The 27548-nt window shown below is 45.3% G+C and overlaps 1 long non-coding RNA gene across 2 annotated transcripts in view; it reads right to left on the reverse strand.

The window, feature by feature from the left end:
- Window positions 1-819: 819 nt before the first annotated feature.
- LOC137852792 (uncharacterized) overlaps window positions 820-27548 on the reverse strand; it is a 288725-nt gene continuing 261996 nt past the window's right edge. For both annotated transcript variants that reach the window (XR_011094046.1, XR_011094045.1), the window contains 3 exons: window positions 20915-21360; window positions 19538-19612; window positions 820-2430 (listed from right to left, as the gene is read on the reverse strand). This is a non-coding gene — a long non-coding RNA (uncharacterized lncRNA). The remainder of the gene's footprint in view (window positions 2431-19537; window positions 19613-20914; window positions 21361-27548) is intronic.

The following is a 27548-nucleotide window of genomic DNA, read 5'->3' on the forward strand; positions in this document are numbered from 1 at the left end:
AGAAAAACATATGAAATATATCATCTGAGGCCAAGAAGAATGGAAGTGGATGGCCAGCCCGGATATTGCTGCTCTTTTTGCACAAAGGTTTTCTTCCGCAGCGAGTGCGGGTGATCCACCCGAGAGCCCAGGTGCTCCGGCACTCACCAGGTACTGATCTGATGGGGCAGAAAGTCAGGCTAATGGTAAATCATGTCGACCCACTATCTATAAGCATAACTCGTCCATGGTTAGAGTGCTGTGACAGCTGTGAAAAGCACAATTCATTTCCTAGCATTTGCACTTTTTGGTCTTCTCTTCATGGCTTCATCTGGGGCACTCACAATGAAGCCAGCAGAGAGCTGCATAAAGAGTGGAAGAAGGCCTATCTGGCAAAGGATTTCCAGATTTTGAGATCTGGCTTCCTTTCAAATATGAACGGAAAAACAAAAATGTCCACATGCTTCTAAAGGGGGGGCTGATTAAAAACAAACAAACAAACAATGGGATGACTAATGGTTATTGATGGCTTCATTTTTTTGGGACTCAACTTGAAGTATTTTAAAGCAATCCGAGTGCAAGGAGTTAGACTGTGAATGCCTTCTGGAAACCAGGTCCTTTCAAATACGCAAACCTGAGCACACGAAATGGAGACAAACAAACAAACAAATAAATAAATAAATTGCTTATGCGTGCAATTTTGAGAGATGACCAGAGCAACTTTCACAGAACCAGACCCCACTAGAAACATGTCATTTATTGTTTCTCTTTCCAGACAGTTTTACTGTTGTGTTATCATATTCACATCAAGCATCATTTGCATGGAAACAACTGCAGGGAACTGCAGAAAAAAGTCATCAGCAATTTCAGTTGTGATTATAAAGTATTCATGGCAGAAATGCCTACATGGATCTAAAAATCAGTTAAATAGTTGGTTATGCTATATTGAAACAAAACATGTTTATGTTTTCCTTTCACTTATAAACTCATGCAATTAAGTTATAGTCTTATTTGGCTAGAAATGGTTGTTAAAAAAAATAAATAAAGAATTGCAAAGCAGACTCTTATTCCACAGCTGGATTAGTTTAAGCATCTACACTGCAGTAGCGTGGGGATCACCATGCTAGCAAAAAGCCTAAACTGAAGCTAACCTGTAGGGCATGATTTCTAAAGATGTTAAAATGCTGATGGTTGGTACACAACAGGACTTTCACAACAGCTTGGAAGGTTGATGTACAAAGCTATTCGTTTAGAAATGTACTTTATAGCAAACCACTTGGCTGTTCGGCCAATTTATGTTTGATAGGCCACAAAAGTCTCCTGTGTTTTTGCTATTGTGAATCTTCACAGTCCCAATAAATTGGTAACTTAAAAACCAAACCAAACCAAACCAAACCAAACCAAACCAAACCAAACCAAACCACCACCACTAACAACAACAACAAACAGAAAAAAAACTCCAAAATTTTCATCCATGGTATTTTGATGTGTATTCAAAGTATTGAAGCTATTGGTATTAAAGGTATCCCGAGCAGGTAGTAGCATGTAGGAATGATGGTAGTGGGAATGAAGAAGAAAAGTCCCAAGTGATAAGAGAGACCCCTGCTTCTCTGAGCAGGAGCTTGGAGGTGGCAGAAAATACCAGGACCATGTTGGCGGGTGTGAAGCTGGCAGCACTGGTGTTGTCAAACACCCAGGTGCCCTGCACTTCAGACCACCAGGCTGGGATCATCCCAGGTGTATTTTCTGGTTGATTTTAAATTAGCAAGTCAAGGCAAGCAGGGAGGAATCTTAAATTCAGTGTGACAAAACCAAGGCAAACTGATCTGATGAAGAAGTCAAAGAATAAACATTTAATTAATTAATTAATTAATTTATTTATTCAGATCTCCACACATTAATTCTGGGAATGTAGGTAACTGGCAACAGGAAATAAGAGTAAAAATAATACTATGAGCCTGGCTGTGCTGAAAACCCTCCAACACCATGATGCTGTGGTCTCACCAGGCATGGAAGAAGTCTCAAGATGGATGTGTCCTGGCTGCCCTGGGTGCTGATCACTTGAGACTCGCTCAGAGCAGGGGATGCTGATTTTGGGTGATGCTGGTCTCCTATGAGAAACCCGAGAGAGGAAGTATGGGGAGCTCTCAAGATGACTCAGACAAGGAAAAGAAAATTCTGACTCCTTCTTTCAGGAGCCATCTTTCATGCAGGAAAGAAGAAAGTGTGATGGTTACTATAGGTGACTTCAGTTTGAGAAATCCTTGAGGTCCCACTGATCCAGCAATAAAACAGCCTACAGTTTCTAAAATTAGCAAATAATACTTATGCAGCAAAGAAGCAACTGTACATGGAAGGAGATGGCTTTACAACGGACCTCATGGCTGGCCACTGCTGATTCCTGAGTTGGAGGTGGCTGCTTGCATGGGGACTCGTAACCGTGGCCTGATTCTGTATGGACAAAGAGAAGAGATACACAAGTAATGATTAATACACAAGGCTGCTGTAGCAGAGAGGTTTCCCAAAGGTCCTCAAAACTGCAAGCCAAATTAATATGGATGAAAACTCTAAACAGAATAGATTTGAATGAAGAGTGTGCGGGCATACTAAAAATAAAAGAGAAATGAATAGTTAGTCATCCCCACCCTTTCCACAACCATGCTCAGAGCTTAAGCTAAAAACTCATCCAAATTCAGCAGCAATTGGAAATTACTAAATAGATCACTAACAAAGGAAGAATAAGTAAAAAATATTGATGATGTTGTGAAATGCTGAGTTGCAGGGAGGGAAGCTGTAGGCCTCAATAGAAATCATCCTGCAATGGGAACACAAAGAACAAGGAGCACAAAAAATGCACTAAGGACAGAAAAAAAAAATGTCCTAGAAAAGATAGACATCAATCATAAAACAGGCAATGTCGATGCTGAAAAGGCTGAAAGAGTTACTTATTAACCCTGTATGGGAAAGGAGCAGCAAGGAGTTTATTTCCTGTGAGAAGTCAAATTGCCTTTCAGTCCATCGATAGGTAAGGACAACAAATTTAGCAGCTCAACCTTCCGCCTGACTGCTGCGCCAAAAGGGGCTCAGGTGGCATCCTGCAAAGAGCTCTGCTTAGAAAACACCAGCTTGTGAAGCGTGACTGGGCTGCAAGTAAGTGGAAACCCCTGGCTTGCCCCTTTGCCCCATGCTGGGAGCAGGACACAGGAGAAGGGGGGTGCAGCAGAAGTGGGGTGCAGGAGAAACTAGGTGCTGCAGCCTTACAGGAGCATTGGCTGAGGCTCCAAGCTGTGTTTGCCAAAGGGGTGCTAAAAACCTGCCAAGAAGCCACACAATAAAGAGCAAAGCTGCATTTGAGTGAGACACGTTCCGAGATGAGTTTATTCCTGTCATCACAGAGAGGATTCAGAGGAGCATGGATTTCAGCATAGGGGAAGAGGACGGCCCCTCCTAAATCTTTCTCTGTCTAGCAGAGAAAGCCATAACAACAGCTCAAGGAGGCTGACTCAAGCCAGATCAAATGAGAAAGCTGGCACCAAGTGCTAAGAATGAGGGCGAATAAATTACTTAGCAGGGTCGTGGATGGCTCTGTTTCTGGATGTTTTCATTGGTTTTGGTGGGGAAAACATTCATGCCACTAGCTGCAGACAGCCAAGTGCCTCGGCCAGTCTCTCCAGCCTCTCCCACAGAGAAAGATAAAAAGCCCTGCAGAGGATGATTCGCTGTACCTAAATTAAGCATCTTCTTCGAGTTGTCCTCTGGAGGGGCCCACCTCTCTCTCTTTTCCCCAGTGTTTGCAGAGGGAGACCAGGTGTGTGCCAGGTACATGATTTACCTGCCTGTGGCTAGCACAGATGTCCTACCTACTGGCTGCAGACAAACAGTGCAGCAGCCTCACTCCTGAGGTCAGGATTCAGAAATTGGCACAAACGATGCCCGCAGCTATCTGTGCAGATCCAGCAATGATCCATGCAATTCAGACACTAAGCGGAGCACTTCCCCAAAAAAGGTCACCAAAAAACATGGGCTTGAATCCATTTATAAAGTATTTACTGAATATTGTGGACAGGCTGCTAGCTGACTTCCACAGCTGGCTTCCAGCTCACAAATGGCTCACACCACAGAGCCACAGGAATAATCAATACCCACAGTATGTAGGGAAACCCAGTCTTGCAAGCAGGAAGAGTTTTTGCAGCAAAAATCTCAGGCTGGACAGAGCAAGGTCTACTTGCTTTTATTTATATGTGGGTGAGAAAATCTGGGATGTGGATTTGCCCCTGTTTTGCTTTGCTTTCCGTAGTGTACTTTTTTTTTTTTTTTCTTCCCCTCCCATTAGATCTCTATCAAGAGTGGTCATTTTTCACGATCCCAGCAAACACCTCTATTTCTTCCTTTGAAGAAATTTTCCAAGTTCCTTTTAATTTATTCCATCTGGCTCCTGTTCAAATGCCATTTATCAGCTGGTTCATTCAAAACTGCTTGCTGGGGATGGGTTGCAATCCATCACTGCAGCTGGCGAAGAAGCCACAGGCATGCAGATTTCTGGCTACCAGCTGCCCAGGTAAAACCTGGCCACCGCTGTGTGCCCACGCATGGCATGCGCCATGCCGAGCAGCCTGGGGACTGTGGGTCTCTGTGGGCAGCAGGGAGCAGCAGGGAGCCCAGGTACCCATGGTTATGGATGGCTCTCTGAAGTGGACATCTGCACATCACAGTCAGGAGGTGATGTGTTATGTGTTAGGCTTGGAAAGGTGTCCCTGCTCTTTCCTTTCCTCCGGTCTCTGCTTGTAAATCTCCTTTTCCTTGGGTTGCAGTTTAGTAGTGTGAAACACACAACCAGCCGAGGCTAAGGGCTTCATCTCTATGCTAAAGATCTGAACCATTTCTAAACTGGTTCAGTTAAACCACTGAAAACTGCTGTGGGAAATCTACCTCTTCTTCGGCTGAATTCTGATCAGGCTGGCTGATTCCCAGCTACACACAAGTAAGCCCGGTGTAAATCCATGCTAAGAGGCCGCAAATGGAGTTTACTCTGCTTTAGCTGAAGTGGTTTACTAGACTAGAGTGGTTCATTCATGGGAAAAAAAGCAATGCAAGCTATTCCTATGCATGCGCAAAGTGCAGAGCTGCAAGACCATTTTGCTTCTCATTCCTGGTCTCTCATTAAGGGCCGTGCGTTGATCATTTATTTATTTCTAATTTAGCAACAGCAGTCCCACGAACTGCCTCCTTGACCTGAGGTGGCTGCCAAATGTTTAGTTCAGGACCAGTTTCAGTGCTACTGTAATCCCCTGCACTGGAGAGCTGGAGCAGAAGAAAAGCTGAGCCAACCTGAAACTGGAGCTGCGTGAATGGCGCCAATCTAATTAAGTTATGAAAAACTGTCCCTCTGGAGATGAGTCTCCTGCAGCTCGCAAGCAAAAAGGTGGAGAACATGTGAATCTGGCCACAGGCCTCAGCTGTTGACAACCCAACTTACAAAGCATCTGTACGCATGCCCTTTGGGAAGGAAGATAAGTGGTACTCAGGGGAACCACGCGTTTGTTTAACTCTTTGTTCCGTACCCAGCCAGGCAAGGGGAAAATGTTTCATATTATGCTGAATACCATCTCAGGTTCTGGCAGGATTACTCGTCAATATTATTGCAGCCTCTTCAGTTACAGTGCTTCAGCAATAAAGTAGTTAGACTGGCTTTGAAATACAGAAATTCAGGCAACACAATCACGCTATGAAAGAGCGCTCATTAGCCTTTGGCTGACCTTGAAAAATTGTGTTTCTCTCCAATTCTTCCACAAATTGCCTTTAAGGAGACCTTCTTAGTTCCACCAAGTCACAAGGTTTGACTGTGTGACTCATGTTTTTTAGCCGCTCTCTCACGATCACAAGGCGTACTTGCCTTTTACACACAGCCACAATTGCTACAAGGAGGATATGTAAAAATGCACTGACGGCCTTATTAATAGTGGCATGTTCTTATTTGTTTGGGATTTTTTTTTTCCAACCTCAAAAGTTTCATAATGAAATAGTTGGTCTTATAAAGAGTGTCACTCATCAAGTCAAATTTTATGGCTAGGTCACTGTGAGGACTCTGTCAGATTGTGACCGGGCATGATAAAAATCCTGTAGCTGTGGAAGCTGAATTAAGTGTAATCAGACACTTCTGGGGGCATGAGCTGGCTCTCAAAGGGATGCTGCCTCTTGTCTGAGACAAATAGCACCGCTACACATTTCCTCCAAGACCTTGCTGCTGCTGGACATGGGCCACCAAGCACGCTGAACCAGGAGGTCACCCGTGCCAGCATGCAGTGGCCGAAACAGATGCAGGACTGTAATTCCACCCAAAAGAGGGCAGTGGTGCTCGTGGCCAGGCCGGCAGGCAGGCCAGGCGGGAGTTTGCTCTCCAGCTGCTCGGCTTTCCCAACCAGCTGACAGAAACCCTCCCCAGCTCTTGGCACCGGTGGAGCAGAGCTCTCCCTTTGCCTCTGCTCTCACTTCCTCCCTTTGACTCATTAGCCCTTTTGCCATCATTTCTCTTGAAATTCATGGGAAGAAATCATGCGGATCTGTCAAAGTCCATGCTGTGTGCCCCGGGCCAGGTGCCTCGGTGTCACCTCACCGATCAGTCCCTCGGCTGCCAGCCCGTGCGCGCCCTTTGCAGCGGCAGCTCTTGGATGAGCTGAGGCTTGGGCGTAGCTGGGAATGGAAAGTTGGACAGCCTGCAGTTTATGGCAACCAGGCAATATCCAGAAGCTTGATGTCACAGGAAACCACTGATACTGCGAATAATTCAAAGCAATTAGAAAATAATCCCCAATCTGCCAACTTTTCCCCCCTGTGCGAGTGGTTACATGTTTTCAAGCAGCCTGCTTGTCCAGCCCCACAAGCTTACCTTCAGCAGGTGTCGTTTATGAAAAAAACTAATCATCTCTGAGCACCTGCTGCTAACACTTGTGGTTATCATGGTCATCACCCAGGCACAGCAGGCACAAGCATTTCCACAGCCAAAAGCCAGCACGGGTCCCAGTGCCAAGGTGGAGAGAGACACCCACTTTGCTTCCCAGCACCAGAGGTTGCTCAGCCTGGCAGCCTCTGCTGTCTTGAGCTTGTGTAGTTAATGCTGTTTTCTTGGCTCCTATGCTAAAAACACCAGACATAATAGCAGCAGCCAAGGTATTAACAACAAAAACAGCAGCAAAGACAATAGCAACACAAGCGTAGCTCATAAGCTTAGCTTTGTTTAATGGTACAGGATCTGCACAGCCTCTGGGAGCTGGACCCAGAGCAAAAACCGCAGCCAGCTTTCCCTCCTCTGCTGCTTTTGATGGCTGGGAATGACTTTGCTCCAGACCAGCCTTTTACTGCAGGGTGAAGTGAAACAGCCCCAGCGTGGGGCAGCGAACACAGGCCTGGAGGTGTGATTTATGATGCAGATATATTTGTACAGTGTTTCACACAAGAGGTGAGACAAAGGACAGGTGGGTAGCATGGCACAGCACCCCTGTGCTGCAGCTCTGCCTCCAGGTAGCTCTCTGTGCCCTTACAGGGTTCCCAGGCAGGCAGGGGTAAGCCTGGATGGACAGACAGATGGGGGTCACTGCACTGAGACAAAGTTGTTGAGTTGTTCTTCAGGCTACATGCTGAATCTGACCCTCCCAGGTCACTCTGGTACCGTCCACTGACAGAGAAACCAATATAGCGGGGTCAGACTGTGCTCTGGCTATAATGTCCTCTATCACAGATGTACCCACCCTGAAATGACCTGATTGCTCTGTGTGTAACCCACTTGTTTCTTCAACATCTGCTAGCACCTGCACAGACAGACTAGGACATTTAAAACCTGACTCTATTCTTGCATTTGAAAACAGACTGTCATCTAAGTAAGGACCAGAGTCTATCACATTCTCTGTTCTTTCCTGAAGCTGCCTGGACACTCTCCCTTCCAAATAAAATCTAAAAACTTAACACCTTTCCAAGAGGGACAACCTACTTGCAACCCTAGAGCATGAGATCACAGAATCACAGAATCACAGAATTTCTAGGTTGGAAGAGACCTCAAGATCATCGAGTCCAACCTCTGACCTAACACTAACAGTCCCCACTAAGCCATATCCCTAAGCTCTACATCTAAACGTCTTTTAAAGACTTCCAGGGATGGTGACTCCACCACCTCCCTGGGCAGCCTGTTCCAATGTCTAACAACCCTTTCAGTAAAGAAGTTCTTTCTAACATCTAACCTAAAACTCCCCTGGCGCAACTTAAGCCCATTCCCCCTCGTCCTGTCACCAGGCACGTGGGAGAACAGGCCAACCCCCACCTCACTACAGCCTCCTTTAAGGTACCTGTAGAGAGCGATAAGGTCGCCCCTGAGCCTCCTCTTCTCCAGGCTGAACAAGCCCAGCTCCCTCAGCCGCTCCTCGTAGGACTTGTTCTCCAGGCCCCTCACCAGCTTCATCGCCCTTCTCTGGACCCGCTCAAGCACCTCGATGTCCTTCTTGTAGCGAGGGGCCCAAAACTGAACACAGTACTCGAGGTGCGGCCTCACCAGAGCTGAGTACAGGGGGATACTGCCCTTAGTGGAGCATGGTGCAGACCACCAAGCCAGCAAGGTTACTAATATTGTCACCAAGACCAGCAGTCCTGGATCCTGCTGGCTCTGTATTACTCCCAGCTTTGGGTCTGGTGGTGGAGGCATCTCTGCATGATGTTCCTCTGCTTGCCAGTGCCTCTTGTACTTGGTAGCACATACCGGTAGGTGTCTGCAGGTAAAACTCCAGCTTCAAGGGCACCGCAGGCAGAAACCTGTGTGTGCTGTTATTTCTTTGCTATTTGCGTGCATCTGGTTAGATGTCAGACTAACTCTTCACTTCCCTGCAGAGGTGATTGTACCAGAACAAGGACCCTCACAGGCAGTACGATGCAGTGTGGAAAATATGGGCCTTTTTCTCCAGAGGCAGAAAGAAAAATTAATGCTATTGAGTGTTAGGAGAGGATGAGCAATGTCAGTATTACCGCATTTGGGAAAATGCAAACATGAAATTCTTTCCCAGTGAATAGTGACAGTACCGTGCTATGTAGAAATGTGGGGAATTAGGCAGTGTCATCCCATGTGATTTGTACATATTTAAGAGGGAATTAAATCCTTGTGAACCTATCCAGCTTTACAGATGTTGAGGCCTGATTTGGCTTGCTGGTGTGCCAGTTTTACATGGAGGCAACTCCACTGAGACCTGAGGAGTCATTAAACACTGACAGAAGAAAGAGGAGCCTCAGATGCTGCCACCCTATTCACCACGCCAAGGAACAGCAGGCATTTCCCAAACACTTCATCTATTGAGCAACAGTAGCAGCACTGGTGAGGGCCTCCGTGACCTGCTTTGCCCACTGCCATGCCCATGTGCCCAGGGGGACCTCCCTCAGGAGAAAGAAGTTTATCTGCTCCCCTTCTGCTTCTGGCCTCCCTGCAGTATTGGAGGAATGTCAGCATCTGCCAATTGCCATTTGCACATCATCACTGTGCACAGGCTTTAAAGGGGCTTTTGCTGTACCATTTGGTGCCCAGATTTCCATTCGCTCTTAAATTACTGTCATATACTGCAACCACTTTAATACTGGAGCTCATGCAGCACCCTCTTTGCTGAAAGGCTCCCTTTCCGGTACTGTAATTGCGATACACCCCACCGTAATCATTATCACCCCTGTTGAGGGATTGCCTTCCCACTGCATACTGGGCCGTGTGTGCTGGCTGAAAGTAGCCCAATGACCTTCCTCTTTGTTTGTGCCAGCAAGAGAAAAGTCCAGGCCCAAGCACCAGGCTTTTAAGCAGGGCGCCACGAAGCCACATGAGGGGTGTGAGCCTCTCCATCTGCGTGCCGCAAGGCTTGCTGCCTCATGCAGACGGAGCCGGGCGTGGAAATGACACGGGGTGCAAAGCACGCTGAGCACCAGGAGCAGCCTTTGAGCGAGCGGCAGGCCGAGCATCTCCTTTCCGCCCCCATCCAGGGAGGAAGGGTGGAGCAGGCTAGACTGGGATGGGAATGCGATCCGTATCGTGCTGCTGCGGGGCTTGCATACCGACCGAGTGAAAACGCATGCAGCCATGTCGGGTCTCCCCCCTCCTCACCCTTCACCGGTAACTTTTGGCTTCAGGGTGGGTGTGGGGACATGAATGTCCGTGTGTGTAAAGCAAAGCGTCTGCACATCGTGTGGAGCAGCCAGGCTTCAGTGGTGATGGGTGCTGGTCCCTATGAGCCCTCTGGCAGCCTCGCAGTACTGCAGCCCGGTGCCCGTGCCGGCCCTTGCCAAGCAGCCCTGCGGTCCTGTCTTCTCTGGGCCTTGGAAGCAAGCCACGGGTGCTGGGAGAAAGGACTGGCTTTCTTTTCTCTTCTTTCTTTTTTTTGATATTTTCTGACAAACCCACCCAATTTTGCAACATTGCAAAAAGAAGACTTTGCCCGTTGTTTGTTTTGTGTCCTGCTGAGGGGAGGGACAGAAAGAGCTGGGTGAGATAAAACAATGGAAATTAGAGTGGGATGGAGGAGTGTGAAAAACAAGAAGGTTGAGGTTGTGAACAGCGGGACCCAGCTTGGGAGAAAAAAGCCCTTTCATGTATTTAGGCAACATCTTATAGCTGTGCTACGTATGTGTCCAATACCAACCCGCTACGTACCGAAAGCACAAACAGGTCTGGAGTTGTTAACAGAGCCTGCTGGGCGTTTGTAAGCTCCTGGTCAGCCTAAGGATCACCTCACCTTGAGCTAAAGTCTGTCACATACATATTGGTGCCTGTGCAAGCTAAACTGCCTTAAAACAACAAAAACCAGAAATCCAATCCTAAACAACCCTGGGTCTAAGAACAACCGTGGAAATCCCATCAGGTAATCGCGGTGAGCCTGGCACACTCATCGGCTTCTCGGGGCTGCTCCTGGTGCCAGAAGCTCCAGCTCAGCATGCGGTCCCTGGAGAGGGCAGTGGTGCTGGACCCAGAGCTACCAGATCCCTCGCTCGTTTGCCTTGTCTCCCCTTTCGTGCCCTCTTCCACTGTGGAATAATTTGGAGAAGTGGTTGGAGTGCAGCAGAGAACAAAATCAGAGGCTGTGGTGCTTGGCAGCCCCACCTGGGATGGGCAGTTGGGTGCTGAGTACCTTGTCTTTATGAGTCATGTGCACAAGGGGCTCCTGAGGATCCCAGGAGACGCCTATCTATCTCCTTCTAAACAACCCAACCCCCTTTTAAAACAGCACTCTTATTTTCATGTTTTCACAACACCACATTTGCAGGCATGTGATTAGCCCTAATTAATGCTTGTAATCAATGAATGTTTAATCACTGCTGGTGAAAAATGCTGGATAAGTGCAGAGCAGGGCTTGATTGAATGCCACTGGACTAGCTAATGGATCGCTCTATTACTTTTAGATTCTGCTTAAGCAGGCAAAATATCTGGGCTGGTGTAAAACAATCCTGCATTGATCTCTGCAGCCAAGTGGGGTCCTTCCAGTAATTAGAAGGGTGGTGACAGGAACAGACTCTGCTGGCTGCAGGACCAGGGGGACTGGAAAGTATTTTTTATTTTATTTTTAAATCTGAAAGCCATGCAGCAAATAGCAAGAGGACTGGTCAGCTCTTTTGACTTTAAGCTGTAAAAAAATCATTTAGCATTCCCTGATAAGCCCCTTGATTTAAACAGAGAAGCAATTTCTGCTCCCTGGGAGTTCCACTTGAGTAAGTCTGGCCCCAAAATTTCACAGGCTCAAATCTCTGGAACCAAATTCCAGGAAACATTCATATGTGGATGATACATCTGTAACAGATACAAAGGGGAGAGGGGAAGCATTTGGCAATTAGGAGCTGGAATCATTTACAACTCCAGCTGGTACTTCTCTTTTTTCAGGTGAAATGTCTTGAGGGGAGGAGGAGAACCTGTCAGTGGCATGCTTTGCACTATGTCTTGCCTTTTCTCCATATCAAGGCTTGCCTCTATGAACTCTTCCAAATGAGGACAGTTTCACAGGCATGAAGTGGCCCTTGATCGTGCTCTGCTCTGCAGCACCCTGTATGAATGCCATGGAGAAGCATCCTCACTGCACTTCTCCAGATGCACACTAGCACGCATGAGAGCAAACTGTGCAGAGCATGAGGGATCATGCATCAGAGCTGTGTCCCAATTCCTCACCTGGCCACGCCTCCATGGACCCTGCAAAAGCAGGGCCACCCAATGCCAGGCACCCACAGGCACCGATACCAGCACGATTGGGGAGGGAGAAGAGGACAGTAGGGATACCCAGCATCCTGCAAGCTCACTCCCACTGCTGTGACATGGCTGATGCTTCATGATGATCAGTAGGGAATCTTTTTATATAGAAAGAAAAGGGACTCAAGAAAAGCAAAAGAGGTGTTAGCTATGGGGGACTCATTTTCAGTTTCCTTGTGAATCCAGACAGGCTCCTTGGCACTCAGCTCACAGCTCACCCAGCACTGACTTGCAAGGCTGGGCACTTACAGAAAGCATGGCATGGGCACACACTTCTCAGAGTAGAAGTGAGGTTTCAGCAATCCAGTCCGTTGTCTCTTTAACTTTATGTTCAAATGCTCAGGCCTGTGCTCCAACATAAATACATTGCCTGAGTTTCCCTCCCCCTGCACTGTTCCTCTTGAGCTGTGGAAGATTATGCTCTATAGATAAAAAAAAGTGCTTGTTTCTTTGACAAATGCAAGGCTTAAAGACCACCCTCTGTTCTTGAGCAAAATTAGCTTATCTTTGCCCCAAAAAATGTTGTTACTAAATATGAGCCATCGTTTGTGTGTGGCCTGAATGAGACGCTCAATTCATCTTATTAGAGGTTATCCTTTGAGGAGCTTTAAAAGGAAATGCATTGTTCTTAATTATTCTTATCTCAACAGCTGTATAATTCCTGGTTTTGATTTTAAAAAAAGAATATCCAAAGAAAGATTATACTGAAAGCTGGAGACGGGTCTGAACCCAGATTGCAGGGTTGAACTGCAGCCCTTGTTCTGTGCTAAACTGTCTTCCCCTTGAGAAGGTGTGTGTCCTTCTTTTTGTCTCAAAGTTAAACAAAGTGAATCTGTGCAGAAAATACCAGAAAGTCTTTGAAGGGCAGGCTTTGTGTTTCTTGTCTCTGGTTTTAAACTTGTCCTAATACTGTTATTTCGGCTGTATCAGAAGACAGTGAACAAGACGTGGTGAGGAAATACTACCTTCCTTTGTCATTCCTGCACCTCTGGCTGCCCTGAAAAATGTTGTACATGTTTTCATCAGAAAGGCCCAAACCCAATATTTCTTTTCCATTCAGTGAAAATTCTAAAAAATTTCAAAGCAAATTGAAATTTGAGTGAAATGCACTACCAAGCAAAAAAAGCCGCTTTCTGTTGGTTAAATGTTTGCACAAAAAGTGACATTTGCTGTGATGCTGTACGGTTGTCACAAGCTGCTACCCACTTTGAAGTGGAGCAGCACATAATGGATCAAATTCTCCACAGAGCTTAGTGCCAGAGTTTCAAGTGCTTGGCATCTCGCATTTGGTCCAGCTTCTCTGAAGTGGTCAGCATCCAGCAGCTTCTATTGTGACAGTAAGTGGCAAGATGTTTTGCGAAAGGGCTTAGCTACCAAGCTGCTGATTTTTTTCTGAAAAATCTGGTCCAGGATGGTACTGAAGGCAGTTTCAGCTGGTTTGATTGAACCAGCTGTTGAATCACAGCGGATTCCTTGAACTTCTTATTATAACATGCCTCCACCACGACACACTGTCCCCTCTCCCAGCAGCTAGGTAGCCAGTACCACCACTACCATTTTATCAGAAACAGCAGCCCACTTGTGTGCATTTGGTGCTGGGATGCACAGGGAATACGTGTGTGCCATGAAACGCTGCTGAAAGGACTTGAACTGTAAAACAAACAGGAGCCAATGTGAACCCTGCATGTACCAAGGATGCCTCTGGTTGACATCTTAAACGACCAGCTTGATGGAAAAATCTGTTTCAGCTGGGTTATTTAGTGCTCATCACATCTGAAAATCAGACTGCTTTGGTGCCATGATATGGAACTAGGTGCTGCCTTTGACAAGTACTTGAAACCATTAGCAATTAGACAACCCTAACAGCCTGGCTGTGGAAGCTTTTTGTCCAGTGTAGCAGACCTTAGCCTCACCTTCTCTATACTCCAAATACCAGTGGAAATATTTAAAATAAGTTAAGCAGCTGCTATGACTGCTTACCATGCTGTGTTCCTTTTGGCCTTGATGTAGGAGGTTGGAGCGAGGATAAACTACCACATTTGCCTCACTGAGCAGCTGCACATCCCGCAGGGGCTCCTTTCAGCCTGGAAGTAGCGCAGATTCTGCATCCCTTTCCGGTATGTCTTCAGTATCTTAGCCAGGAGGATTTGATCATCTGGACAGTCAGAGATCTTCTCACAACAAGATGCTTCCCATAGCACATTCAAGAAGTGTTCAGAGATGTGGTAAGCTCTGTGCAAAGAGTATCTTTGGAGGTGGGGCAGCCAAGAGGCCACGCAAGAAAATCAGAGCACTACACATGGTACGTGGTATGTGTCATGGGCCAGTGGATAGGCACCAAAACATGCCTTAACCAGTTCCTCCTGATGATCACAGGGTGAAACAGCTGTCCAGTTTGCATGGTGCATGACTGTTGCTTGTGTAATTGGCTTGCTGGGCATCCAGAGCACTCTCTTCCCTCACATACAGTGCACAGCACCTCAGTCAAACACCCTGAAGGACTGTTATATTTCCTACATGGCAGTTTCCAAAGAACTAATCTTGAACTGAACATGCTATGAAGAACTTCTGTAAGTGTCCCAGTGCGGATATTGCTGGCTTAATCTCCGGCAGATAGCAGCAAGGGACTGCTAGCCAACACTGGTAGGACAGGGAAGCACAGAGCACATTGTTCAGTTTCTCATACATGCTTGGGGGTAAAAAGTATGTTTTTCTTTCCACTAGATCTCAAAATGTCAAGCAGCTATAAAGCATGTTTTTAGATATCTAAATCATAAGGATTTGCTTGTTGCAGTCATTCCTTGGTATATTATCTGCACAGTGATAACATAGAGGATAATAAAACAGCCTGCAGTGGGCACTCTCCATACTGACATCCATACAGCTGTGGCTGCTGCTAAATTCAGCAAGTGATGGTTATTTTGTAAAAATAATGATAAAACAACAACAAACAGCTAACATGAATGTGGTTGTGAAAATCACCTTCTGTCCAACACCCAGCAACTACCCAGCACAGAAATATAATTTCTCTGAAATAGATCCACTCATTAAGTGGTGTTTGATCAGAATACCAGGCTTCACCTGGAATGAAGCACAGCTATTACCAGTGGGGGATTTAGGCCCTCTCTCCTATGGTGTGCATTTCTAATCCCCCAACAGTGACGTTCTTGCTTTTATTTCTCATTAGTGAGAGGCTACGGGAGGACTACAAGATTAATGACTGCAGCATGGCCTCACTCAGTACCTACAGCAACGGCAGCTGTTCCCTCATACAAAAAAACATTTTTCTCTGGGTGCTCATTCTACCTACACCAGCAGTAGAGATAAGGGCATTTACAGTTTCCAAAATCCCTTATCTTTATTTCTAGACATTCTTAGAGAATGTAAGAAACATCATTGCTAGGCATGAAACAAAAAAATGACTCCACAGCCAAAAGATGCACTACAGCCAGATTTTAAAGAAATAGCAAGGGGGTATGGCAATAGGCCATCTCTTCCAAAGCCAGCTCTGACTGCTATCCAGACACATGCTTCACAAAGAGTGAAACTGCCAAACAGGTATTGATCACAGAGGAATTCTTTTCAAATACTTATTTTCATTTAAAAAGACAAATTCCTGCATCTGAACAGAACCTGACCATTAACGGGAACTTTAAGGCACTGTCCACACAGAAATAACCTTTTGCCCGCACCAGAGAGATCAGACACACACACACACAAAAATAGCTTGACTCATCCAGACGGTAATTCAAAGCAGCAAAATACATTCAATCCTACCCAAAACCCCATCGTGTATTTTCCACGTGGAAAGTAGACGGCTCCCACAGAGAACATCTTGTTGTCCTAAGCACTTCTGAAGTTACACTAGAAAAATCTCTCTTCTACCAAGTCACGCAATATGAACGGGCACATAGCTACTCATCACAAACATACGCTATTTTGTAGAGTTTTCTACATTTACGTAGTTGCTAGGGATACAACTCTGTGGGTCCTCTTGACCTGAGGAACGATTGAGCAATCTCTGTGCACGCACTGATTACAGAAACGGGATGGGGGTGCCTGGTACATCTCATGAGCAAGCTTGTGTCCTAACCCATTCAAAGCATGCAGCTGACTTATACCAGTGGCTTGAGCACCAAATGATTTTAAGCCTTATTCTTGTAGTGCAGTCCTGGCAGTGTCCGGTTCAGGCTTCACTGAAGATGTAATCTCGTTCGAGCATCTTTCTCAGGGAAGGTGTGGATGCCCCATCCCTGGAGGTGCTCAAGGCCAGGCTGGATGAGGCTTTGGGCAACCTGGTCTGGTGGGAGGTGTCCCTGCCCATGGCAGAGGGTTGGAACTGGTTGATCTTTAAGGTCCATTCCAACCCAAACTATTTTGTGATTCTGTGATTCTGTGATCTTTGATCTTGTTTTACAAACTTGGGGTGAAGCACTGGGCTGACTCTAAATGTATAAATGTGACCATCCATCGCTCAGCATCCAGAAGTGACAAGAACTCACCCACTCTGCATCATCCCAATGCTTCTAGCTGCCAAAAGACTCTTTTAACTGGAAAGGAAGGACCGTGCATTTCTGCAGCGAGAGGATCTCTCACATCATAAACACAATGTTGTGAATGTAATTTTACCAGAGGATATAGCTCTATTTCCATTTAAATTAGAGAGGGGTGAAAAAGGTTGGACAAAATAAAACCTGATCTAAATTTCCTCTGAAGTCTTGAGATGGACTTAGCAGAGAATTAGATAGAATGGCCATGTTAAAATAACTCGATCTCATTTGAAAACATCAAAGAAACAGAAACACCACAGGCCACATTTAATAACTGGCTGCCTGAACAGTGAAAGGAAAACTGTGTAAGCACCACCTCATATACCAAATATGCACTGATGTGTGCGAAAAAGGATATTCATGTACTCCACCACCATTTCTCCTCAGGCAGTTGTCCGTTCCCTTGCACAAACCTGGTCTTGTACAGACAGAAAGTAATCAAATCCATTTGTAAGAGCATTTTGGGTACCTAATTTTGAAAACCTATCCCCAGACAATACACTCTGCCCAAAGAGGATTGGTATGCTCTACCAACATGAAAAGCTGTTGCCAGTACTAGTATTCAGGCGGGTTCAAATTTCCATAGGAAGCCTGATTTTAAGTACATTCATTTCTGTGTGTCCAAATGGAAATGCTGACTTCTGCAGGGCAGGTTTTCAGTGCTCTCTTTTTCAAAAGAGCCTTTCAGGGTGTCTCCTGCTTGAGCTCTCTCAGCATCACTCTGTGCAGTTTTGGAAAGGTAAAGCATGTTCCTCAGTCAGGTGTTTTCTCTCTACATCTTATGAAAGGACCCATGATCCTTCTTAAAATGCTTCCTGGCAGAAGGAGCATTGCAGTGAAGTTTCCAGGTAGTGCATGGAGTGACTAAATGAAACCTCTGGGAAGAAGTTCGGCCTGACAGCACCAGGCTCCAGGCTACAGCTGTGCCCTCTGCTAGACCAGATAAGAGCTGCGAAAATGATCTTTGTGCATCTTACCATCCTGTTATCTGTCCACTGTCCTCAGCTGGCTCAGCACTGGGATAAACGTGCTCTGGGGAGCCTGAGGCGGGCTGAATGCTGCCCAGTGGCCCAGCCACCCCACCTCGAGGGATCTGCTGCCTGCCCTGGGCACACAGCAAGGGAAAATGGGTTGGGAGGATGGGTGTGAAGCTGGCTGAGCAGAGCCCAGAGGCTCTGGCCCAAGATTTTGCCAGTCAGCTTTATTACAAACATTTGTGGTGTCCCAACAAGAGCACTTCAAAACACTGGCGCTTGCACCGCAGGCAACAACTGCAGAGTGCGGCACTTATTTATTTATTTATTGCTATTTATTAACTGAAAATGAATCTGTTTCTACACTTTTAAAATTCTTCTGGGGGGTGGAGAAGAGTTGTTAAACTCTACTCCTTGCCCTGTGCAACGGAAGGAGCAGTTTTTCCATGGCTGGGGAGCGAGGAGTGTGCTGAATGGAGGCTCTGCACAGCCACGGTGCCAGCTCTGGCAGACTGTGCCCATCACAGGCTGGCCTTATTTCAAAATCCGGGAGCCGGTTTTAGTGCTCAAGAAAGTAAGGAGCAAGCAGCACGGCTGTGCCACCTGTGCTGCCCTGCACAGCACTGCCAGCACCATGCCTCTTAGCCATGGCCTGCAGCAGCCTTGTCATCCCAGTCCCTGGGAAGGGACCTCTACAGTTTTCCCATTTGATTTCTTACACAGACTTTTCTATAGCCTGCCTCAACAAAGTGCAGTCAGAGCCTCTGATCACTGGGTCGTGTCTTCTTCCTGTGCTGTCAGGTTGAGTAGTGGCTTTATTCCCATTTGACAGAGGCCCAGCACGAGCCCCAGGGCCAGCCCGGGAGCTGGGGCCAAAGGGGCAAAGACCAGGCTCCAGCTGCAGGCTGGGATGGAGGTGAGAGGGTCCCAGCATTGTGTTAAGGCACATGAAGGGCAACCTGGAACTGCTAGTGCAAGGCCTTCACAAAGGCCACAAGCAAAAGCTAGACCAGCCAAGCCCTGAAACTAGGAGAGGCAGCTCCCCTGCTGGGTCCCTTTTCAGATTTCATGGCCTTGGATGGTCTGACTGGTCTGTGCTCTGGGGAGGGGATAGCTAGAAACTTTGTTTTTTAGCAGCAGGGACACCTTTCAGAACAGCTGTGCCCAGAGAGTCCCAAACATCTGCAAAGCTTTTGGGTTCTGCTCCCGTGTTTGCTAGGCAGAGGCAGAATAGTCCATATTTCCCAAACTTCTGTTCTCTTTGAATTATTGCAGTTTTGAAATGCAGTGGTATCATCCATGGGCATTCAGAAGAAAAGCTAAAAATAAATTTAGAAAATAACCCAAGTATTGGGGTGTGTGTGTCTCTGTGTGTGTCTCTAAAAAACCGAGACTCCAATCCTGATCTAAACCAGACTGTTTCTTTCCTTCCCCCCTCCTCCGTGTCTCACTCTCTTATTTAAAGAGAACTGGAAGGGAAAAGACGCCATCAGTCTCTGAGTTTGTAAACCTTTCCCCTCCCTAATATCCGAGACAAGACTTAAAGAAGAACCAGTCTGGAATAGAACATGAAAAACCTTCTGAAAAATGACTAGAGGCCTAATGCTGTCACTGTCCCATGTTTATTTTTCTTTCTTTGATGTCTGATGTCAAAGAGAAAATAATGTCATCTGCTGGAAACTCAAACATGTTTGCATTTTGAGGTAATTAGAATTAATGTTGGAGGGCAAAACTAACACCGCGCCACTCTAGTCTTTCCCATGTGAGGAAAACATTCCGTAATGACTTACATTTAATCTGGGAGCTGGCAGTCAGTCAGCAGCAGCCCGGATTCAGGCAACAGGGTAATGTTACAAAAACCTTTTCTGAAATAAAAAATAAAATAAAATAAAATAAAATAAAATAAAATAAAATAAAATAAAATAAAATAAAATAAAATAAAATAAAATAAATAAAATATTTTTTCTGAAATGAAATAATAATAATAATAATAATAATAATAATAATAATAATAATAATAATAATAATAATAATAACAACAACAACAACAACAACAACTATCTATATATGCCCTGGTTTGTAAATGCCAGCAGGGGCCTGCAGCCTGGCTGTTGATCCAGCCCCCAAAGGGTGCAATTCTGCTGAAAACGAGCGGCTGACAAGGGTGTAAATCAGGGAGTAATGGCAGCACTGGTTCAAGACCACCACTGCTTCCTAAGTACTCAGCACCCACAATTGCCACCAGATTTTCTGAAGAGCTTGAGCCCCCATTCAGATCTAAACAAGGGCCAGACTTTTGTAAGTGCTTAGCACGCAGCCTCTTCCCACTGTGACATTAATGGCAACATGCTGAGCCCTTTCGGAAAACGGGTCATACATGTTTGTTTTGGACTGGATCTTGTCACCCTTATACATGTTGAGTAGCATCATACTCAGTGAAGAGTCTTACTTAGCAGTGCCTCTCTGTGTGAGTGGTGTTGTGGAAGGACTTCTTCTTAAAAGACAAATGCAAGCTGTGTTGCTCAATAATACCATGCTGTTCAGGGCTGAGATATTATGGTTATTACTGAACTCTGAAAACCTGGGCTGAACATAAGCAAGCTGAACTGAGTAGGTATGGGTTGAAGTTTGGTCCCGAGAAACTGGGTTTGGTCCTCATGGGGCAAAAAGAAGAAGAAGAAAAAAAAAAGGTTATTTCTGGACTGAGGAGTTTCATTTGAATTACTCAGCCGTCTTCAGGGGTTAAAAATAGAAAAGAAACCTTTTCCAGTTCAAAGAAAATAAATGGCTACATTTATCTGTGTGGGTAATTAAAAACAGCTGAACTCCAAGAGCCGAAACCTTCCACACAGCTAGTCCTCAGTGAGGAGCAGCTTCCTAGCAACATTTGACATACTAGAAAATAATGGCATTGTTAAAGATTGCTCTGGGGTAAGTGCAATGCTGTGTGCTGCTACACTCAAAGGCAGGTTACTGGCGATAGAGGCCCACAGTGCCTCTGTTGACCTCAACTGTAGCTAGGAGCAGAATAAACGAGGCATTTTCCCTTCTGCAACTGTGCAGAGGCATGTGCCCCGGCCCTTGCCATTGCATGGCCGTTGTCACCATCAGGATGACTGCAGCGTGGTTAACGCACTCATGTGACTGGGCTTGTGCTGCTGTTCTACCTCATGGGTTCCCTGAGACCCGCGGGGACGTCACTGGTTCAGCGCACTGGTTCTGTCATGCACCGTCATCGAGTTCCTCGTTTTCTGCCTTCCTTCACCAGATGGTGTGGTCTGACCGGTCACGCGGTCCGTCGGAGGCACATGAAGCAGAAGTGATGCAGGGTGCTTTCCGCTGGCTGGTCAGAGTCCAGCTCGGTGAGTTTCAGCAGAAGGATGGGACGGGCAGAGAGGAAGAGACAGAGGAGACATTCCCACAGTGAAACTCTGCTCGGCTTTCTGTGGTCACGTCACAGTTCTCCTCATCCCCTCAGACCTCAACTGATTGCCACTTGACAGCCAGAAATCATCTGCAAAGGCAGCAGATCAGCTGGAGGAATCAGCAATGTCTTTCCGCACAAAGGACAATGTTTTAAAGGCCGTTCTTCTTCATGTTTCATCCAAGACGCCTATAGGAAAATGAAATCCCAAACTTTGACTATTATCCAGATCATCAGTCTTTTTAAGCCTGCAAAGCTGAAAGTAGATACCTCATCTATTTGCAACATATTTTCTTTATTTAGCCATGGCCAAAAAAGAGTAAAACAATAGCATACTATCCTCTTTAAATTTATATTGGCCCATACAGACAACTCCAAAGACAATTTCCCTAATCTGTGACTGCCTCCCAGGCCTGGACTCTTCCAGGCTGTTTCCCATGTTGACAAGACAAAAGCATCTCTAACAACTGTGCAAGGCATATTCCTGCAAATGTCAAGGCCATACAAATTCCTGGGCCCTGAGTGCTGCCTACACATCAGATGTACTCCAGCCACAGCCAAGCAGGAGGCTAGAGGAGGGCCATGGGATGGCTTTCTTGCTGTTCTCTTCAGCCCCAGCCTTCCCTGCTGCTTCCCATCTTCCCTACTGTTCACCTTCCCCCATTTTGCTCTCCATCTTTCTGAAAAATACCATTTTCCTCCCTATCTTTCTGAATAATACAATTTTTCCTTTCCAATCTTCCAGGCTAGTGACCTGCTTAATACACAGCTACGGGAGGAGCCAAGTGCTGATCAGGGGATGAAGGGGAAGCATGTGTACACCTTGAACCCAGCAAGGAGCACTTCTACAAGAGCATTTGCCCACTGACTCCAGCCACACATTTTCTGGCAAAGCTGATGACTAGTGGTGGGAAATGGATTGGCAGCAAGCAAGTTCTCACACAGAGGAACGACAGCACAGGTCCACATTCCCTGGTCTTTTTCTATCTAAATAAAATAAAATAAAATAAAATAAAATAAAATAAAATAAAATAGAATAGAATAGAATAAAATAAAATAAAAATAAAATAAAATAAAATAAAATAAAATAAAATAAAATAAAATAAAATAAAATAAAATAAAATAAAATAAAATAATCCCTCTGCTTTCTTCTTTTCTAAGAGCAGTGCTGCTATCACAGCCTGCCTGCTGCTCACTGCTCCCTCCCTACTTGTTGCCTCCTTATTTCCTCCATTGCTTCTCACCTTTGTTTCCTCCCTGCTATTCCTCATGCTTTTGCTTCCCTGGGCTCCACTTCATTTGCAGCAGCCGGGTTCTGCACAGCAAGGGTACTGTGAGATTAACCAGGTTTGGAAAGTTTGCCTTTGCTGTGCACACATGCTCTGTTTTCTTCCCTCCACTGAAGATAAATGTGTCCAAAACTGCTGTGAACTCCTCAGAAAAGAGCTGGCACAAAGCTCCCCAGCCAGAGCAGTGCCATGCCTTTGTCTTGCGTAGGAACCCGCACACAGCTTACAACAAACAGAATGGCAACTGCTAATAGAAATAAAAAAAAAAGTCTCCCCACACAATATGCTAGCACTTTAAAGAAAAAACAAAAAACAAAAAAAACAAAAAAAAAAAAAGAGAGAGAGAAAAAAAAAGATATCACACAAATTACAAGTCTTTCATTGCTTAATGTAGATATATTGTACCCAAAACTCGTTTCACTTCATTTGGTGTGAAGCTGTGGTAAGCCTATTAAAGCTGAAGGAGCTGCATCTGCCTCGAACTGGCGCAAGCCAGATCACGATCAGATCCATTACATCTATTGCTATAATATCATCACCTCCCATATGGTGCCACAACCAGTCCGTATGCTGAACTGAGCACTGCCTAAAATCTGCTCATCCCAAAAGCCTCATTGCTCTTACCCTCTGTTACACCAAGAGAAGATTCCACCACCACCACTCCATACCCAAAGGCACGAACATTGCTACAAAACTGTTTAGAAGTTCAAGTGTGTTACAGAGAATTCATCACTCATCCTCTACTACTGAACACAGGTGCTCAGACCTGCTCTCTGGCAACAAGCAGAGCTAAATTTCCTTAGCTGAGTCTGTGTGGGCTTGGCCCTTCGTAAACTGTACTCTGCAAAGCAGGTCCATCCTCTGTTGCTAATACATTCCTCCCTCTCCTGAAGATTAATGTGAATTTTAAACCTTTGAAGCAAAAGATTTCTTCCTGTGATCTTCTCTTGCAAATAGACACCATGTGGACTTTCCAGTGCTGGTAAATAACAGTTACATCTAATTGCTTTAAAAATGTATCTGTGCAGGTATTCCACCTATTTCACACTTCGTGTGAAATGAGTATTCTGGGATCCCGCTGCTTTACTGAAGATGTATTTCTTCCAAGTTCCTCCAGCCTTAGAGTCTTCAATCCTTATAATCTCTGCAAAGGGAGCACAAACAACAAAGGACCAACACACAAATACATTTATCTGCTCCCAAACCCTCTTTCTCTGGCACTCAACTGACATATGTGGTTTCCAACAAGCAGCATTTATCATTTCAGACTTATCCTCATGTCCTGTCCTATTTTTATCTACTGCCACGGAGCACCTCATTTCCAAACTAAACCTCACCTTGTAATCATTATATGCAAATTTCCTTGGGTGAAATATTTTGTTTGTAGGTTAGTCTCACATAGTGAGCTGCAGCAGATTTATGCTCTTTTCTTCTTAGCACACATTATAACTGACCTTTCATTTCTCCTTCACTTTGCTTTCCAGATGAGAACTCACCTGACCGGCAGGTGAAATTTCTGATCTAAGAAGAGAGGGATTTCCTGCTGTTTTCGTACGCTTTTTGCTCCACTGAAATTTCCTCATATTTATTCTAGCCAAGTTCCCCACTTTTAAAACATCAAATCTAAATTGGCAGTGATCAATATCATCCAGAAGAGTATGTATACTCACTATCTGTATTAACTCCTGCTTTTTCCTTAGGGGTAAACTGAACCTCCCCCAAACTATGCATCAAAAAGAGAGACTTTAAATAGCAGTCATCTGTGGTATTAATCAAGTTTCTTCTTAAAACCATCCCAGATGTGCCACTCAACCAGCTTATACTGGTTTCTGTAAGAACACCCACTGTTATTATTGTACCAACAGATTTTGCAACTTCCTTAATTTCTTTTAACACATGAAGGTCTTGAGCTAAGATCTTTTGCAGCAATGAGGGTGTGCTAACAGCAGAGGGTTGCATAAATCTGTGCAGCAGGCCAGTGGACAGTGAGGGCTGTAGGTACAGTGTGAATGAGGGCAGGGTTTCTTTAAATACTTTGCAAGCCCTGTAATGTAGCTGATGGTTTTCTTCAGTCTGAAAGCTACTGGAAGCTAGACAGATGAGGAGCAGGATGTGAGCTTGGCCTTACACAGCTACATATGCACGTGAACACGGACTGCGTGAACCCAGAGCACTTGCCTGATTTTTTTTTGTTTTGTTTTGTTGTATTTTTTATTTTGTTGTTGTTGTTTGAGGGACGGGGAGTGTGTCAGGAAACCTGTCAGAAAAGGCAAGCAGATGGGCAGGGATCCACAGCCACTTTATACCAAAGCAGTGCAGAAAAATGGCGTTTGGCAGAGGATGAGGATCCTATAAAAGAGCTCTCCGTCTGGGCCTGAGACTCTTGGGACATTCTGAGCATTTTTTGTTCCACCACCCTCAGGCAGTGGGAAATTACTACCTCTTGTGTGAGCGGAGAGAAAACAACTAGACGTCCCATTTTAGCATACAGGAGGTAGATGGGTCACCCTGCCGAAGGGCTGCCCTTTATTTATGTTAACAGGCAGGTATTTCCACTCTGGCCATGCTCTGGGGATTCACGGCCTGCTCAGCTGCTACCCTGCATGACCCAAGGAGAATTATGGCAGCACTTCCCTTCATTACAGGTCCCCACATTTATCCCCTGGGTCCCTTGATGAAAGCAGACCCCAGGCTGCTGTCTGTAAGATGACCTGATTCTCCCTGTACGTGGAAGTCCAGCTTTGTATTATCATATGTTCTAGGTCTGTTTTGTTTTTTTATTGGATTTGCCACTCTGAAAATTAGAGATTAACCCACTGAAATCAAAGTGGTAAAAGCAAAACCTGAGGAAGGCCCAGCAAAATGACAGCATACTTAGCTGGAAAGCACTCATACTGCAGGCCTTTTTCAGTCATACCCCTTATTACAAACATCATACTCAGCCCTGTGACACTAGAGAAATCCAATAACATTTTCTCATGCAATGGAAACATTTTTGTATAGACTTACTTTTTATTTGGGAACTGGCTATCTGTTACAACCAGCAATTCAAATCTAAGCAATGGAGTAATATTTCAAAAATGATTAGAGCAAAACAAATAATCACATGAATGGTATTATTTTGCAAAACATGCGAGCCTCGGTAATTTGTGGGTTTTGGTCCCTGGTGCTAAAATTGTGCTATGTCTTTAATCAAGCTAATTATGCAAAACTCTCTGAAGGTCACAAAAGGTTCAGGAGGAGGCTTTTTGATGCTGAAACACAGACCAAACACCCATAGTACATTGATCTGATTAGAAACGAAACTCTGTTTTCTTCAGACACATACTGGCTTGAGAGGCCAGTGTGACATGCCAGCATTTATACCTTGTGTACCCTCAGACTGCTTTGCACACCTCTGCAAAAATGAAGTTTCCCCGCCTGCTCTCTAACAGGGATATGGAAATGAGCCTTCTCTTTCCATCACTGTGCCCTCTAAAAACATTACATGAGACTTACAGCATTTATTTATTTTTTGGCAGGCAGCCAGAAGAAAGAAAAAAAAAATCCTCTTTCAAAAATACCCCTCCCTGTGAATTGGATTATGTTGTAATCCATTCTGGATCTACCCCAGGCCTGCTTGCCTTCTGGGGTAAAATGACAAGGTTTTGGACAGTCTGCAGGGCTGGGCGGAGGGGGTGGACCACCAGGAGTCTATGATACAGCCCACGTTTCTCTCCCACCCCCTCATTTTACAGCCAAGAGGAAAAAACCTGTACACAGAGTGGGCTTTGTCCATCTGCAAAACACACGATCACCCAGGTTGCTGCCGCTCATGAGGTCATGCTGAGGGACAGTGGTGTGGGGTGATGTGGAGGCACTCGTGCCCCACCAGCACTGCTCGGGCTGCCGGCCCATGGTGCGAGGCATCACTGCCCTACCCCACGGCTGCAGCTCTGCAGGGGCTCCTACCCTTGTGCCACCACCGATGCTGTTTAGCTGATAGTTTCCGCGGCTTTTCCCCTGCAAACTGCCACTCTCCTTTATTTCCTTTTTCTTCCTGAGTGGTCTCCACGGCCACTCGCCTCCATCTGACTTTGTGGTGAGCGGGGGATTGCTGGTGTTCTGGAAACCCGATCGCCGCGTCTCTGGCTGCAGTGTAGGGACCAGACCTCTCTTCAACTTAAATTGAGGGCGACTCGATGACAAACTGAAGGGACTTCAGAGAGGGGAAAAAATGATCCAAGGCTTAGATGTGGGCTGAAGGAAAACGAAGGGAATGGGCTTTGCAAATATCTTGGCTGGATGATATCTAATTGGGGTATGATAATTCCCCATAAGTCTTAGGAGGATATAAACACTTAAAAGGCAAAGGAATTGATTAGGACCGGAGAAGGGGGTATAAGTGGAATTAATGAGATGAAACTGAGAGCAGGAAAATTTATGCTTTACAGCAACATCTCCTATTAACGAGATCTACTACAGTGTGGGGTAGGATTCCAAGGAGAAGCAATGGAAACCTTGTTGCTTAAACTGTTTCAGAGAAGACTGGACAAAACACTCAGGAACACACGGTAGGGAACAATTCCACAGTGACAGGAGGATGGAAAAGATGATCTAATAGTAGCTGTTTCCATTTCTAATTCATATGGTGACTTTATATTAGAGGGTCTTTTTTTTTTTTTTTTTTTTTTTTTTTATTTCAAGCGGACATCCAGTCATCAGTAAAAGATTCCTTCTGGTATTCCATAACAGTCCTATATTTTCCTGCTTCCCAAATCCTGTCTATTACACATATACACAATAGACCCAATGATTTATAGCAGAAACGTCATCCTCCATTCATCCTATTTTGCTGAGTTACTGCAGGGTCTCTGAACAGTGGTTATCTTGTGTGCTGTATGAGCTAAAACATAGCAGCACAGCACAGCAAATTCAGTCAGATGATTCAATACAAATTTCCTGGCTTTGAAAAGTCAAATTTTCAGTCTCATTTGAAAACTATGTCTTTTTCCTATTACCTTTTCTTCACATACACAAGCAGTTTAATAGAATAACACTTAGAAAATCTTTGAAAATAGAGCCTTAGTAGGAGAAAGGCAGAGCCAG

The sequence above is a fragment of the Anas acuta genome, chromosome 2 (assembly GCF_963932015.1).
Source record: "Anas acuta chromosome 2, bAnaAcu1.1, whole genome shotgun sequence".
Lineage (NCBI taxonomy): Eukaryota > Metazoa > Chordata > Aves > Anseriformes > Anatidae > Anas > Anas acuta.